Below are 15,431 nucleotides of genomic sequence, written 5' to 3'. Positions count from 1 at the left end.
TCATGAAACAGGTAAATACTACCAGTACATGTGTCGAATTAACAATGTACATTTCTAAGATGAGATATTTAGAAAGCGAGTGTTTATTCTACTCTTGAAAGTTCGAGAGAAGTTGCGATTTTTTTATGACAACAATCAGAATACGATGACGGTTGATTGTCCTGGTAACAAAAGTAAATTTAAAGCGATTTTACGAGCTGTGAATTGGTGCTATTTTGACGATCGAACGCTTTTAGAAAGTGTTTCCTTTGGGGAAATTTGATGACGAAAACATGAAGGCCAAGACGGCTGCCTCGTTAGTCTCTGAATTCAGACCTGGCTAATGCCTGACAAGTTGGCGTGATATTCCACTGCAGCTCTTGCTCTAGTTATGTCAGGGTAAAGTAACGTTTTAGCTGTGAAATCATACCCTGTAAAACGCTATTTTACATGCTGATTAAGCCGGTCACTCCAACAACTATTGTTTAAACTATATAAAAAATTGATTTAACTTTTTAAACAACTGTTACAATTACAAAAAAAACAACTTAAAATAAACATCTTGCACAGGCTTAAACAATGTTTTATACAGTGTATTTTGTTTTTACTTTGTAATGGAAGCATCTTCATGATATTGATTAAAGGGCATGTAAAACGTGGAATCGATTAATCATTATGAAATGAAAATGAAGTGAGAATCATAAAATGAAAGTCCATATTTGATTCAATAGGTTCGAAACAGAAATCTCAAAGACTTTCATACCCACTTTCAGCTATGATAAATGAAGCAAATATACACCCCTTTTGAATTTCCATGTGTATTCCTACAAAATATCCGTCATTTTTATCACTGTCCGATCTTCGTTTATTCTCAGCTCATAAGGCTGCCGGTAATTAATTACTCTACCCACAGCAGATCCATGCCCAATGACAAGGAGTTATTAATTGATCCATTTTTTTTCTATATTCTACATTTTTCGTCAGATCCGAGTTATTTATTAATGAGCGCAGTGCTTTAATGGCAATTGTCTGTTGAGTAGATGCATGTCATGCATGTGTATAAGAGCATTTCATACACATGTGAGCGAAGGGTGGGTTGTCTATTTAAATTCTTCCATGAACTTTGGACATTTCAATCATCCCCCCCCCCCCCCCGGATTCGCCAGTGCCGTCTTCAATCATCTTAACGTATTATGACGTCATGAGCCGTGTAGTAAACAGCAGAAACGTGTTAATCATTGTTTATATCTCAATTAAAACGGATCTACCATGCAGCCTGAAATTCATAGGCCTACATATTATGAGTTTGATAATACATGTGTCATGGGCCTACTGATATTTACATTTATAGTGTTTGACACAGTTGTACGCATATACTGAACTGAATATGCAATAAGTGTTCTGCTGATGTCACGCCCCATCTCTTTACTATATTATCATATTGAAATAACGATCATTATTTTTTGCTGCGCCAATATTATTTTAAAACAAACTTAATTTCACATTAATTTTGAATATCGTTGTTGGATCATTGCTGTTCAGTGTAACTTTCTTTGTTACCGGGAGATTATTTATCATCCATATGGATTTAAGGGATTAACAGAATTGAATAATCCTCGATTCCAAATTACAAATAACTTACAAATGAAATATTTGGATGTGACGTCACACTCATTGAATTATATAGGCCTACACGATGAGCGTACGGTGCAATTTCTGTGAAGAAAATCATTCGAACTTTGAAATGTTATCACTGTATTTTTAATCCGATTGGATTTAACCGAAGGTACAGTGTTCATTTTACAGTTATTTCACGCTTGTGTACCCCTTTAATTTCATGATAACCACACCTTATCCAGAAACGAGTGGCTCATTGCAAGGAGTTTGCTTATTGTTTTGTTTTGAATTATTTGAAAAATAAGGTATGGTTGTTTTTTAAAGGAAATATAATCATCGTAGAAATATACTATGCGGATTATTTTGATAGCAATGATATGATTATGATAGCCTCATCATGTTTGTCATTACAACTTTTAGTAGACTCACATAACTTAAAAAGTAAGGAATCACTTTTGAATCTGGTTGAGTATTAAAACAAAGGTCTGAATGTATGAGACTAGACGTGAAGAGGTCGTGTTCCTCACCGAGGGGCTGTGAGACTGGAGAAGGAGTGAATTGCATTTATTGAATGTAAAAATCTTCCTTACTCCTTCACGATGGGGGTAATACCAGTACCCCGCCCAGGGCGTCGGCAGCAGTGGTAGGGGTATTGGTTACACCCCCTTTTCAGGAGCTATAGAAGTAAAACCCAGCATGATGCGATGATTTCTCCTCCATCCCATCATCTTTCTCGTCTTCACTGTGCTCTTATAACAGACAATACCAATAAAAGCCAGTCGAAGTGTAGGAGGTATAGGCCTACATTCTAAAAGATAAAATGCTAAAATCAGCACTCAAGAGAAGAGCTCGTATATAGTGACTACACGTTCTAAATTGAGTACCCAAGGCGCTGTAGTTACCCCCCCCCCCGACCCTAGTTGCTTTTCAGCATCCTCAGAAATCAGCATCACTAAATGTAGTCACTATCTCAGAAAGTGATGAATTTAGCACTTTATTATCAGTGTTAAAATTGAAACTTAAATGGTTGTCACGGAATGACTTAATAGGAGCACCCTTTAAAGGTGTTCCTTTTTGGTCTTGGTGTTGGTGCACTCTGGTGCAGAAAGGTGCAATATTTGTTACAAGATGCGCCTAGTGTGGTATCAATAAAGGTGCTTAGCTGAACCATGCACTTTTCTTGTACCATTTTTTTTACCTCCTATTATTAATTGGTTCTCATATCAGTGTCATTTTGGTGAAGATGGGAAAGATGAATTAGGATGAGTCACTGGATACTATTATCCGATATAGTAAGGAGTAGATTAGAGCCTATAGGAGGACAATGACTGATGTTTTCGCGCCTCCATCATACACTGTATACATCATGCATGTATATGCATAACTGTCCACGTATAATACCTTACGAATACTTTCAATATTTAATCAGTGAATACATACATATGATGAGCACCCACTCATACAGCATTTCTATGAATTATCGAAAACAATTTCATCGCCGTCAAAACTGTGAAATGTTGTTACGACGTCGTACAATATTTGAAGGTGGCTGTCGGAAATGAATCTTGAATTACCAATCGAAATCTTTCATCTCGTGGCATAAAAACAAAAAGGAAATATGTATGAGTCATGTATTGCATATCATGATGGCTAATTTGTTTTATTTACTGGTATGGTATTGTTTACGGTTCGATGAAACTTCGTTGTGAGTACAATAATTGTCCGGCGCTGAAACATGTTTATTCCCCCAATACGTTGTGCATGCTCTTGTCCTCGTATAAGCACAATATCATGTTTTGTTTCATACAGAGTAAATTTTGATGAATCATTTTATTTTGAATGGACTGGGGAACTAATGATTTGCAAGAAAATTTGTTTTATATCTCACGCATGGGGCAAAATTTGACTTTATTGTACTATTGACTGAGTAAAGGTAGATTTATTTCAAAGATGTGATCGTTTGATTTTTATGTAAATCAATAATTCGGCGATACTAATCAAGAAGGAACAACAAGGACAAATATACAATCATAATTCTTGAATCATTGTGCTTTATGAAATTCCAGATATTCACAACTGTCCCCTTATTATGTAATCTAATTCTGATTCGTCCCTTGAGTGCGGTCACAGGGAAAAGTTCCATCAAAACATGAAATGAATATTATCTTTTTGGTCTGTTTTTAACCTTGTTGAATTTTTCCGTTATTTGGCGTCATGTGCGATATGATATGTGATTGTTATTGCAGTTTCAAGGGACATCCAAATTGTAGAACCATGGAGCTATCTGTTAATAGCTCTATGGTAGAACCGAGCGCAAATCTCTCTTTTCTTTTTGAAAAGATTGAATATAAACATATTTTATGAACAGTTTATATACATATTTTTTGCTTGTTTTGTTATGAAGTCATTGGTTTATCAGTGACCATTTCGCCTTACTATAATCTGTGTGGACAGATTTTCAGACTGTTGATATTATTTATGTAAAATTATGAGTTATGATATAAAAGTACTGACTATTATTATTATCATCCTCATGAACAGTACCACCAATCCTATGTATCAATTGTCTTTGTTCTATGCCAATGAATAAAATATGCATATTAAATAATATGTTTAATTGAGTACAAAATATAGATTTGAAAGTGTGTATGTTCTGCATATCTTAATGGGGGTATCTGGCTGAAAATGATATGATTTGAAGGTTTATTTTCATTTGGTCCAATGCCAATTCGTCCAATTGCCAAATCGCCTAATATCATTTGGTCTATGATCATCGGTTCGTCCAATATCTACATGGTATAATTGCCAGTTTGTCCACTCATCTTTTTGTCTAATAATCAGCTGGTCCAATAGCCCCTTAGTCCATATACCATTTGGTCTAATTAGATTAAGTGTTAATTCGGCAAAATTGTTGAAAATAAAGCGAGTATTAGACCAACTGAGACGAAATGGTCACAATAGACCAACTGGCGATTAGACGAAGTGATGATTGGACCCAATCGTTGTAAGGCGAAATGTTGATGGACAGACTGGCATGAGACTAAATGAAGGTATACCATGTTGTGAGTGGACGAATTGGCAATTTACCAATTTGAACAAGCTATACGTGTACGTAAAATCTGAAAAACAAAACATTGCAGATTTCATCAAAATCGGAGGAGGAATAACGAAGCTATTACATTTGAATGTTCGGTATTATTTTGGTGAATTAGTTCCATGTCTTGTCTAATGATGCAATATCCGTAGTAGTTTGGATTATTCGAATTTTGTCCTCCAAGAATGAAAAAAAAACAAGCAGTAACAACAGTTTTAATAAGTAATGTGTAAGATAATCACCGCTCCAATTTTTTTTTCGTACAACAGAGACATAATGACAAACGGTCATTCGTATATTGTGAAAATATTAAATGGTTTGATGATTAAGGAAGGGGAGATTGCGGTCATCATGATGCATGTATGTAACTGTTTTAAAATAATTGTTATAATTAATGATTTAATAACTTCGTTCTTATCAGATTTTGATGAAATTTTGCAGCATTTTGCTCGATGAATTTTACTCTAATAGGATATTGTTTTTTTTTCTCAGCCCTTATTACGCAGGATGGGTCCATGTATGGGGGTACCTAGGTCTGAAAAGATGGCATGTGCCCCTCCCTCTTTCATTTTGTCCGATCTATTGTATGGATGCGGCACTGGCGTACAGATGGGGGGGGGGGGGCTTTTCATGACCAAGAAAAAGAGGAAGAGAGAAGGGTGAAATATGATTTTTTTCTGAATTTTTTATCAAAATCTATCACACAATTTTATTCTTGTAATTTAAGTATCAAAATGTGGTCGCTTGCTTCACTCGCTCGCAACTTTGTGTATAGATTTTACGCAATACGCCTTATCTAGCGCCCCTCAAAATTGTTGGCTCATTACGCCACTGGGATACAGGGTGGTAAGTGTGGTTGTGCATGGGGGGGGGGTGGTGTGAATGATAAATAACACCCAAGCCTGTGTGAATCCATTTCATCTAAGTTTTACGGTTTCACTGTGTTCAGTCTACACCACCATAATCATCAATTTTATAAACTGTATAATCGCTGTCCTTGATAAAATCTGGACCGGGATACTAATTGCGTCGGGCCAGGGTCCCACCTATTTATTCTCTTGTCGGGTTTCCTTTGGTTCGACCAAGAAACCACTTGATTCAAATTGGTGTTTAAAAGAGGTGTTTGCAGTAAGGGGATCGGACAACTTAAAATAATCTATTAAAAAGATTTGGTCCAAAAATCGCCCAACGTGTTTTCAACTTAGCCATCTACATATAAGCATTCATAGGTTTGTATATAATTTCCCTCACTTACCCCTCATTACTAATAATTTGTGTAGACTCCAGACTCCTCTTTGCTGGCTCCATATAACTGAGCACAAATACCTACTCCCCGAAAAACGGTTTTCTAATATGATTAGAATTCGAAGGAACATGAAATGTATGTTGGATCAAACAATCAACTTTACTCAGAAAAATGTATCAAGTTAAAAAAAAAACACTCTTAAAACAAATCGGTCAAATTGACTAGATCAGCCCGGTGCAACTAATATGTCTAGTCACATTTCTGACTATATTCTAGTAAAAAAATAACTATGTTCTCGTAAAATAAGACTAGAAAATAGTCAAATATGACGAGAACAATAGTTGCACCCAGCTGACCCGTTTAACTAGTCCTTTTGACTGTACAAAAAAATGTATATCAGTTAGGTTTTAATCCCCCTCATGATTTATCGAAAGACTATTTTTTTTCATTTTAATTAGTTTATTAGTGTACTCATTATGCATTCAGAAAGGACGAAAAGATGGTGCAGGAAGTAGGGGGAAAGGCAAAAGAGGAGATGCTTGAAGAGGAGATTCCAACTGGGAGAGGGGCGGGGCAGGGCGGGGTGATGTTGTATTCGGTCAGACCGGCGAGACCAACACCAGATCAATCACATCTATTACGTTATCTGAAATGGCATACCATTGGTAGGTTTGGAGTCGGTTTCGTTGGTGTAACTGTGCTTGGGAGAAAATAGAGGAGAGAGAATAGATAAAACACCGATTGGAACATATTTCAGCTAGAGAAAACTTTATAGAGACAAGGGGATTGTGGGGTTTGTGTAGGGCCATCTTATCACGTACGTGTTAAATGCCATCCCTTTGTTGGGTTGTTTTGCCTGTTGGAGGTTTGTTGACGAATAGCCTTTACTTTCCATTAATGAAAGACAGCAATGGTCGACCTATCCTTTCAAAATACATGTTAATCCTTGGGATATTAAGTGACTTATTGTGCCTTGATCGCAGCCACGTAAACATGTAAAAAGTTGCATATTTTCGTTTTTAGTCAGAGGCTGTATACAAGACACCTATGACAGGGGACCTCTACCCCTGATGATCCCCGATAGAAATTATGTTGTAAAAATACGAGAATGATAAAAAGAAGATATCATTAAAGGTTTGAGGCAAATCCATAAAAAATAAGATAGTTATCAGCATTCTAAGCTTTTTCATTTGTGACGTTATAATGTGAGCAACTGTCCCATTACGTCATGTAATATCAAATATATGAGTTTCAATTTGTAATAAATCATTAGGAGCATTTTTCTTTGATTTTTTCATATTGATAAACTGAAAGTACATTAATAACCATTTTCATTTTTTTTTAGAGAATGGCATTTCATTGCTTTTTACAACGCGATACATGGGGTAAGTTATTCGCGAATTACGTCACACATAAAAAAATTAGATACTATTACCTTTTCTTTTTTTTTTTATCTTTGATGGATTTTCCTAGGACCTTCACCAATATTCATTATCATTGCTATCTATATAGTAACATGTAGGTCATACATGAATATAGTATTAATTGCTGAGGTGATATATATATATATACTAGCAGCCATCGCTGATTGATGAAAAAATGGTCAAAATATACCATTGCACGGTGTTGCCAAAGTTGGATGGGATCCCCTATGCACGAAGCGGGGAATTATTGGAGTATAACGCCTTTGTGTGTGAAAGAATTGAACTGTAAACACAAGTGGATCCAAAGTAGGAGGTCATTATAGATTTCAGACTGGACTAATGGGTTTGTAATGCCTAAGCACAACTTCCAAACGAAGTTCTTTATCAAGATAAGGGGCAAACAAACGGGAGTTGATTGTTTATCGTGAAATTAGCACAAGGGCTCGTTTTGAATTTTAATGGGGGACTTATGCAAGTGGCTCTATAGAAAAGCCATAAAAACTCTCGTGGCTTTGCTTGGCGAGGTGATTACGCTAATGCTTTTGTGCACACCTTTCCTCCCTGCGTTTCGTGTCGGGTTAAACGGTGGGAAGATGATCCCCTTTTCATTGCTTTTTGAAGTTTGGGGATGAGAAATACCTGTAAGCTTTTTTGTGGGGTTTCCAAGACCTTGCTCCATTCACGTTTACTTGGTAGGCCTATAGCTGTAGAAGATTTTGTTAATGGGCGGGGGTGCAGAACAGTGGACGAATTGGCAAATTCGTCCACTGTCAACTAGTCCACTCACACATGACCTATACCTTCGTTTAGCCTAATGCCATTCGGTCCATCAACATTTCGTCTAACAACCGTTTGATCCAATAATCACTTCGTCTAATCACCAGTTCGTCTATTACCATTTCGTCTAACAACCAATCGGTCTAATACACATTTTCTTTCCTTCATTTTGCACAATTAACACTTTTGTTTAATTAGACCAAATGGTATAATCTATTGGACCTAATGGTTATTGGACGGAATGGCATTAGACCAAATGATAGTAGACGGGTTGGCAATTGGACGAATTGGCATTAGACGAATTGGAAACAAACCGATTTTATCCATTTATTTTTTTGTGGGGGGTGGATCCTAATTGGTCTTTTTTTCATGTTTGTTTCTTTTCAATCTACTGTTTTGCTGATTAATTCTAAAGACAGTAAAAAAGGATTATAGTCCTGAAATTTATATAGGGAACTTCAATGTGATCACAATTGATACAAGTAAAAGTAACGTAGTAACTTTTGGGCCACTGGTTCCGTCCCTCTGGCCTTCAGTTGGTTTTACCCTGGTTTTGTTGACGTTGTACTTTTCAAACCCAGGGTAAAAACATCTATTAATGCCCATACAAAAACATATTTTTTCGTTGCATGTGCGAGAAAATTTTGAACGACCTTCCCCAAATCTGGCTTGACAAGTGTTTTCCGCAATATGGCCAGCAGGGTATATATAAGCCGCAGCCACTCTTGACATACCGGGCATTTTCTCCCCAGCTCCCACGCCGGTCCGCCGGGGACGCGAGTAGACAGACGGCCGCTAGCGATGGGTTTCAACATGAAGAAGCAAGAGATGGGGTTTGTTATTGTAAAACTCAATTTTATGGGGATTTTGCTAGAGGAAAGTACGTGGGAGTGGAGTATACATATTGTTTAGTTCTAACAAGTATGCAAGGAACCGTATGTAACCATGTATGGTTTTCCACCGTGATTGAAGATGTGACTTGCATATAAGTTGCATGATCCCCCATTCCTCTATCCCCTTCCTTCACCCCCCTCCCCGCCCTTTCCAACCCGCTCCCTCCTCATCTCTCCCTCCTTTCCAATCTTTTCCTCTCCATCCCTCTCTTTTATTTCTCATGTTATTTTTACTCTCTCTTTCTGCACCTATACCCCCCCCCCACCTCCTAGTCTACAAATGTAGACCCACATCTGCAGTGTGTGTACCTCAGTTCATACAACGAGTCTGCATAGCAGACTAGGTCTACTGAGGCTGCAGAAGCTGCGCTCGCCCTTTCAGGCTGGTTTGCGAAGTAGCAGATCCCACCTCACGAGCCATTCAGAGTCTGCATAGCAGACTACCCACCTCCCACCCGATATCAACCGAAAACTGTATTCTGTCGTAGATGGCGCTATTGCAAATAGACCAAAATCTGACAGGAAAGAATATTTTGATAAAGAAAAGGGAAAATTGAAGAAATAGCATTGGGCATACATATCACGGAGCTGCGATGGCCGAGTGGTTAAGGCGTTGGACTTGAAATCCAGTGGGATCTTCCCGCGTAGGTTCGAACCCTACTCGCAGCGATCATCCTTTTTCGAGTCTATAACTATGGCCAGGGAAGTTATGGTCGAGCGTAAAACCTCATCCGCTCGAAATATTTTCCGTCTGATGTTACTTGATAGATACCTATTTTTGCATCGTTTGATGAATTTGGCCTCAATAATTTACATATGGGAATCAATAATTCATTACTTCACAACCCAATTTTCTACTTCATTCAGATCACCAGAATGTTCATCTCTTTTTACTTTACTATTTTTTTAATAAAGGAAAGGCTATTTTCATACGAAGCACTGTTCTTAAAATTTACTTTGGTGATTTCATACTGCAAATATTAAATGTGAATTTCTCATTGTTAAAAATGAAATCACTTAAAATGGTTTATGGACATGATGGGGGGGGGAATGATTCCTCCATCATTAAGGGTGGATGTCTCTTACTGATGATTCATATAAAAAAATCGAACTTGCAAAGTAATTTATGCCGCAATATGATTGCGTCTTGAAATTTAATCACGTTATGATATTTTTGGTGCTATTGGTGATCCATGTTTTCATTAATAAGGGGGATATTGTTTGAAGAAAAAAAATACAATAAAAAGATCTTCGTTGGTACAAACATACGATGTATAAATTCAAAAGAGTCATTAAAACATGTAAAAAGAGTTTCTTGATCAAACAAAGACTGTAGATCTATAAAAATACAAAATGGGTCGGTTTTTTTTTTTTTTTCGATTGCAATGATCAAGTATTTTTCATGATCATACAATATATATGATGATAATCATATGAAACTAACTTAATCAAAATATCATTTTAAAATGTTTAATTTGGTTTAGCATCCAGACAGTCAAAAATCAATAGACAACAACCACATGTTTTTTGTTTCAACTTGCTGTTTAGACCACAGAAAGAAAATTTACGAGTTTAATTTTGTCCTATAATTTCCCCTGACGAAATGATGAAAATGGAGTGGTGAAGACGGATGATATTATATCTTTGATCATGAGAAAGAGAGAAAGAAGAAAAGAGTTGCAGAATGGGAAAAATGAAAGGGGCGCAGTGCATGAAGATGGAAGGAAATGTGATAGGAGGGAATGAAAGATGGATGATCGTTTCCATGGTAACAAATTGCAAGCAAGACATGAGTAAATCAAACAGTGAAGTCTACACAGGATTTAAGTTTAGTCTGCTTCTTGTTCTATTGATCTCCTTTCTCTCTGCTTTCTCCTGTCCAGTCTTCCCTTTTTTCGGTGATGGTAGTCTCTCATCCTCTCCCTATTTCTTACCCCCCCCCCGTTTTAATCTTTCTCATCCCCTATCCCACCCCCTACTCTTATCATTAAAAGTTCTTATTTGTTTGTCCATCTCCCTTGTTTCGAATAATTACACATCCCACTCCCTTTCGTGACACGATCTTTTTCATGATCGCGCCCTCGGCCCCCTTCCCCTCATCAATACAGTCTTCATTTTGGTCGCCCTTCCCCATTATCTAAAAGATAATTCCCCTCTTCCCTTATTCTCTCCTTTATATCTCCCGCCCCCCTCTCTCTCCCTCTCTCCTTCCCTCCCTCTCTCTTTCTCTTTGAATATCTTTCATCTCATATTCTCATCTCTCCTCTCCACTGTCTTCCCTGGCGCCTGCACATCTCAATGACCACCCAACAAGGAGGGAGAGAAAATATTTACGAACAAGAAACATAGCACAACAAGACATCCCCTGAAACTTGAAACGAGAGTTGAGAGAATCCCTGCCCCGAGACGCTGGCGTGGTGTCTTGAGAGGCTCCCGCTCTGTCATCTCCGTCGTGGCTTCCCTGTGGACAAGTCTTTGCCCTGATAACCAAAATAAACAACATGAATAACTAACCCTTTTAGCTTCAAAAAAATAATATAAGATCAAAATAATATAAATTACCGTAAGCAAACCCCAACCGATTTTTCAAGAATTTGCGCTGGTTCTCTTTTCGTGTATAATAGTGGCTGCTACCTTATAGGTCTATGCTTATAAATTCTTCCTAAATCTGCAATTGGTCTGGCGTTTGAATATTTCTTTAACATTTTCATGAATAGGCCTATACTAAGTAGTGATCTCACCGTTTTGTGTTATAGGGGCCTACTTCTAAAGTTTACGGTCAAGAGTCTATTCAGGCATATGAAATCACAGCAGAGAATATCAATTTTTTAAGAAAACCCCCTCTCAGCCCCCCCCCCAAAAAAAAAAAATTCAATACTGTTCCGCGGCTTCCGATTCTCCCATTCATTGTACATTTGCCACCACTCCCCCCCCCCCCCTCCTCTGTTTGGTTTATTTTCATTTGGTCCAATGCCAATTCCTCCAATTGCCAACTCGTCTACTATCGTTTGGTCTACCATCAGTTCGTCCAATATCCACATGGTCTAATTGCCATTTCATCCACTCACACCCGGTCCAATAGCCATTTAGTCCATATACCATTTGGTCTAATTAGACTAAATGTTAATTGGGCAAAATAAATGAAAATAAAACGAATATTAGACCAAGTGGTTATGAGACGAAATGGTCATAGACAAACTGGTGATTAGACGAAGTGATGATTGGACCAAATGGTTGTTGGACCAAATGTTGATGGGTGGAATGGCATTAGACTAAATGAAGGTAGACCATGTGGTGAGTGGACGAGTTGGCAGTGGACGAACTGTCACTTTACCATCCGTTTGATCTAAGTTTTTTTCGGTCGTTCTGGAGACGCTACCTCACAACACACCCACACCACCCGATCCTATGTCAGTCAAGTCTCTTATTATAGAGAAGCCCGTCTTCTTTCCTGGTCCTGTTTCAAAGTGATGACATCTCGTTACCGTGGCAACCATGATATACGATCTTTCCGATACATCTAGGTCAGTATGTTCCTTTTCCTTCAAGTCTCGTCAAAACACGATATGAGACGGGACATATTGGCATGTTTCCACAGCATGAGAGCAATAACGTGGGATGAAATCAATCAAATCATGAATAAAATTTGGTGTTTTCTTTTCATTAATATACAGGGGGTATTCCACTCACCCAATGAACGTTCCGAGTGTTCTACCGATAATGTCTTCATTGTTTTAAAATCATCATCATCTCTATCTTTAGCATTATCGATGTCTCGCTCACTGGTTGAATGTTTTGAAGTTCTGATGCGTTTTTCATGAGATGAAGGCTGAAGGCTGGAGTAAAATAGTTTGCTGTGCAAACCTTTAAACTCGAGGAAAGTGGTCTGAATATGCAGCCTAAGGTCCCTCTCATCGAATTACGCACAGCTGGTTATGCTAGTCTAGTGTGAAGACTCACTTTATACAGTTATACAAGTTTCAATCACGCTCTGTGCATGCAGACCAATGTCAAATCAGGGGGGCGTTTCATATAGCTGTTCGTAAGTTAAGAGCGACTTTAAGAACAACTGGTGATCCCTTCTTACGTGATAAATGATCACCAACATCTAATGGTGAACATCATTTACCACAAGAAAGGTTCACCAGTCGTTCTCAAAGTCGCTCTTAACTTACAAACAGCTTTATGAAACGGGCCCCAGGTGTTTCATATAGCTGTTTATAAGTTAAGAGCGACTTTAAGACGACTGGTGATCCTTTCTTATGGTAAATGGTATATTCAATGGCGATGGTTTAGCGCGTAAGAAAGGATCACCAATCGTTCTTAAAGTCGCTCTTAACTTACGAACAGCTATATGAATCGGCCACCTGAATTGAGATCAGTGCTGCAGACTCGTATGGGATGACGAAACATGACGAAATTTGCCTGGACGAAACACACGTTAGACGGCGTTTGGGTCGTTCAAAGGTCCACATAAATTTACGAGGAGATATGTGTGCATTTGAATTTGTAATAGATACCGAAAATTAAAATCTCAAATAGAAATTTAAATTTTGAATTCAAGTAATATCGTACGACCATAATGACGTCTTCTTCAAGATGACTGAAAAACAGGATCATGTTAATTCCAACTTTACTACTGTCATGAACACATAATAATGGCCTGAAAGAGTATGTCCTCCCAGATAATTTAACGCTTGGAAAATCCTGTGCAGTCATCATGGTCACGTAAATTTTGATTTGCGCCAAAAAAAGGCATGACTGTAAAGGATGAATCCAGGCGTCGATTATGTGATAATCCTTCATTTAAGGAATCATAAATGATTTCGCTATAAAGATTCATAGATTGAGTATAAAAATTATTTATCGAAAATGAAATATAGTGGGTAAAATATTGATCAAAACTAATTTATTATAATGACTATGGATACATGAATCGTGAAATTATGATAGAATACTTAAACTATTGTAATTATTGGTATGAATGAAAAAAAATTATACCCGAAAATCTATTTGTGACTTGATTTGTTGATGAACTATCGATCGACTCATGTTGGATTAAAGAAGCTGATTTATTAAGTTATGAAATATAATTATATCATAGAAATTTAGTATGGAATTAACTAACGAATAAAGTGGATATGAGATTACAGATTAAAGCAAACGGATGAGGTGCAGAAGGAGGATGCCTGGATCGCAGGCTGAATATAAATGCATGATGGTGACGATGACCGGTGCTTGAGTTGGAAAAAGAATCTCCGACACGCGCATATCAGGAAAGTCTGAAGATCAGTTAGAAAAACACGATGGTTTTCTTTCTAAATGATTAGGATTACAGACAGATAACACCAACTCATTGATACTATCTGCCGACAGCTATATGCGGTGATGGTGAGAGAGTGACAGGGAGAGAGGAGTAGTGGGAGAGAGGCGGAGAAACGAAGGAGGGGCGTCAGGACAATTTAATGAGGGGCATTCAATTCCATTTTTATCCATGTAGGGCGTAAAATGTTTTATGATAATACTTTACTATACCGTACCTACCTCAATTATTATTTTTGGGTATAAGTTTCATTTGCAAATGTCATTGTAATCATATTCGATCAAATTATTGTTGTTCTGTGTAAAATGAAATGAAACAATTTGGACGCAGCAATCAATTTGAATGGTTAACAACATAACGGGCGAGGGAAAATATTTAATATCATTGTTCATTCACGTTAATTTTTCGATTGTATGAGTATGACATTTCAAACGATTTTTAAAACCAGTTTAAGGGAAGAAAGAAAGAAACAAAATAATATTCACATTTCATGGAGCTGCGATGGCCGAGTGGTTAAGGCGTTGGACTTGAAATCCAATGGGATCTTCCCGCGTAGGTTCGAACCCTACTCGCAGCGTTATTCCCTTTTTAGAGTAAATAAGTCATGACAGTCAAATATTCATTCAAAGCACTGACTAGGGAATTGAGCGATGTTGTTGTTGATTGCCTTTTAACGGCGCTCTAAAAAAAGACAATATATGCGCCAATAAAGAACCCCGATGTTCTAATTTATTATTTTCAGTAGATGAGGCCTTTTATTTTAAGATTTGAGTAGTATAAGGCCGTTAATATACTTTTCAAGTCAATTCAAGTCCGAGTCAAGGTGTGATATGGAGCTACATTTTTGTTCGACGTTTAAATTTCATCCACTCGAAATAATTTGAGTCAGATATAAGGCCTACTTGGTGCATCGTTATCTATTTTTTGCATGTCGATTATTTATTTTTATCAGAAGTGTGGAAAGAGAAGAAACAACGTAAAGTTGCTCACCATGGAGCTGCGATGGCCGAGTGGTTAAGGCGTTGGACTTGAAATCCAATGGGATCTTCCCGCGTAGGTTCGAACCCTACTCGCAGCG

The 15,431-nt window shown here is 37.6% G+C and overlaps 3 non-coding genes across 3 annotated transcripts; all 3 read left to right on the top strand.

Moving 5' to 3' along the window:
* Positions 1-9,617: 9,617 nt before the first annotated feature.
* TRNAS-UGA lies at positions 9,618-9,699 on the top strand. Its single transcript has one exon. It is a non-coding gene; the product is annotated as a tRNA-Ser (tRNA).
* A 5,149-nt stretch (positions 9,700-14,848) lies between these two features.
* Positions 14,849-14,930, top strand: TRNAS-UGA. The gene has a single exon. It is a non-coding gene; the product is annotated as a tRNA-Ser (tRNA).
* Positions 14,931-15,349: 419 nt separating this feature from the next.
* On the top strand, positions 15,350-15,431 carry TRNAS-UGA. Its single transcript has one exon. It is a non-coding gene; the product is annotated as a tRNA-Ser (tRNA).

This window comes from Lytechinus variegatus, chromosome 4 (genome assembly GCF_018143015.1).
Source record: "Lytechinus variegatus isolate NC3 chromosome 4, Lvar_3.0, whole genome shotgun sequence".
NCBI lineage: Eukaryota > Metazoa > Echinodermata > Echinoidea > Temnopleuroida > Toxopneustidae > Lytechinus > Lytechinus variegatus.
This window is presented reverse-complemented; position numbering and strand designations above follow the sequence as displayed.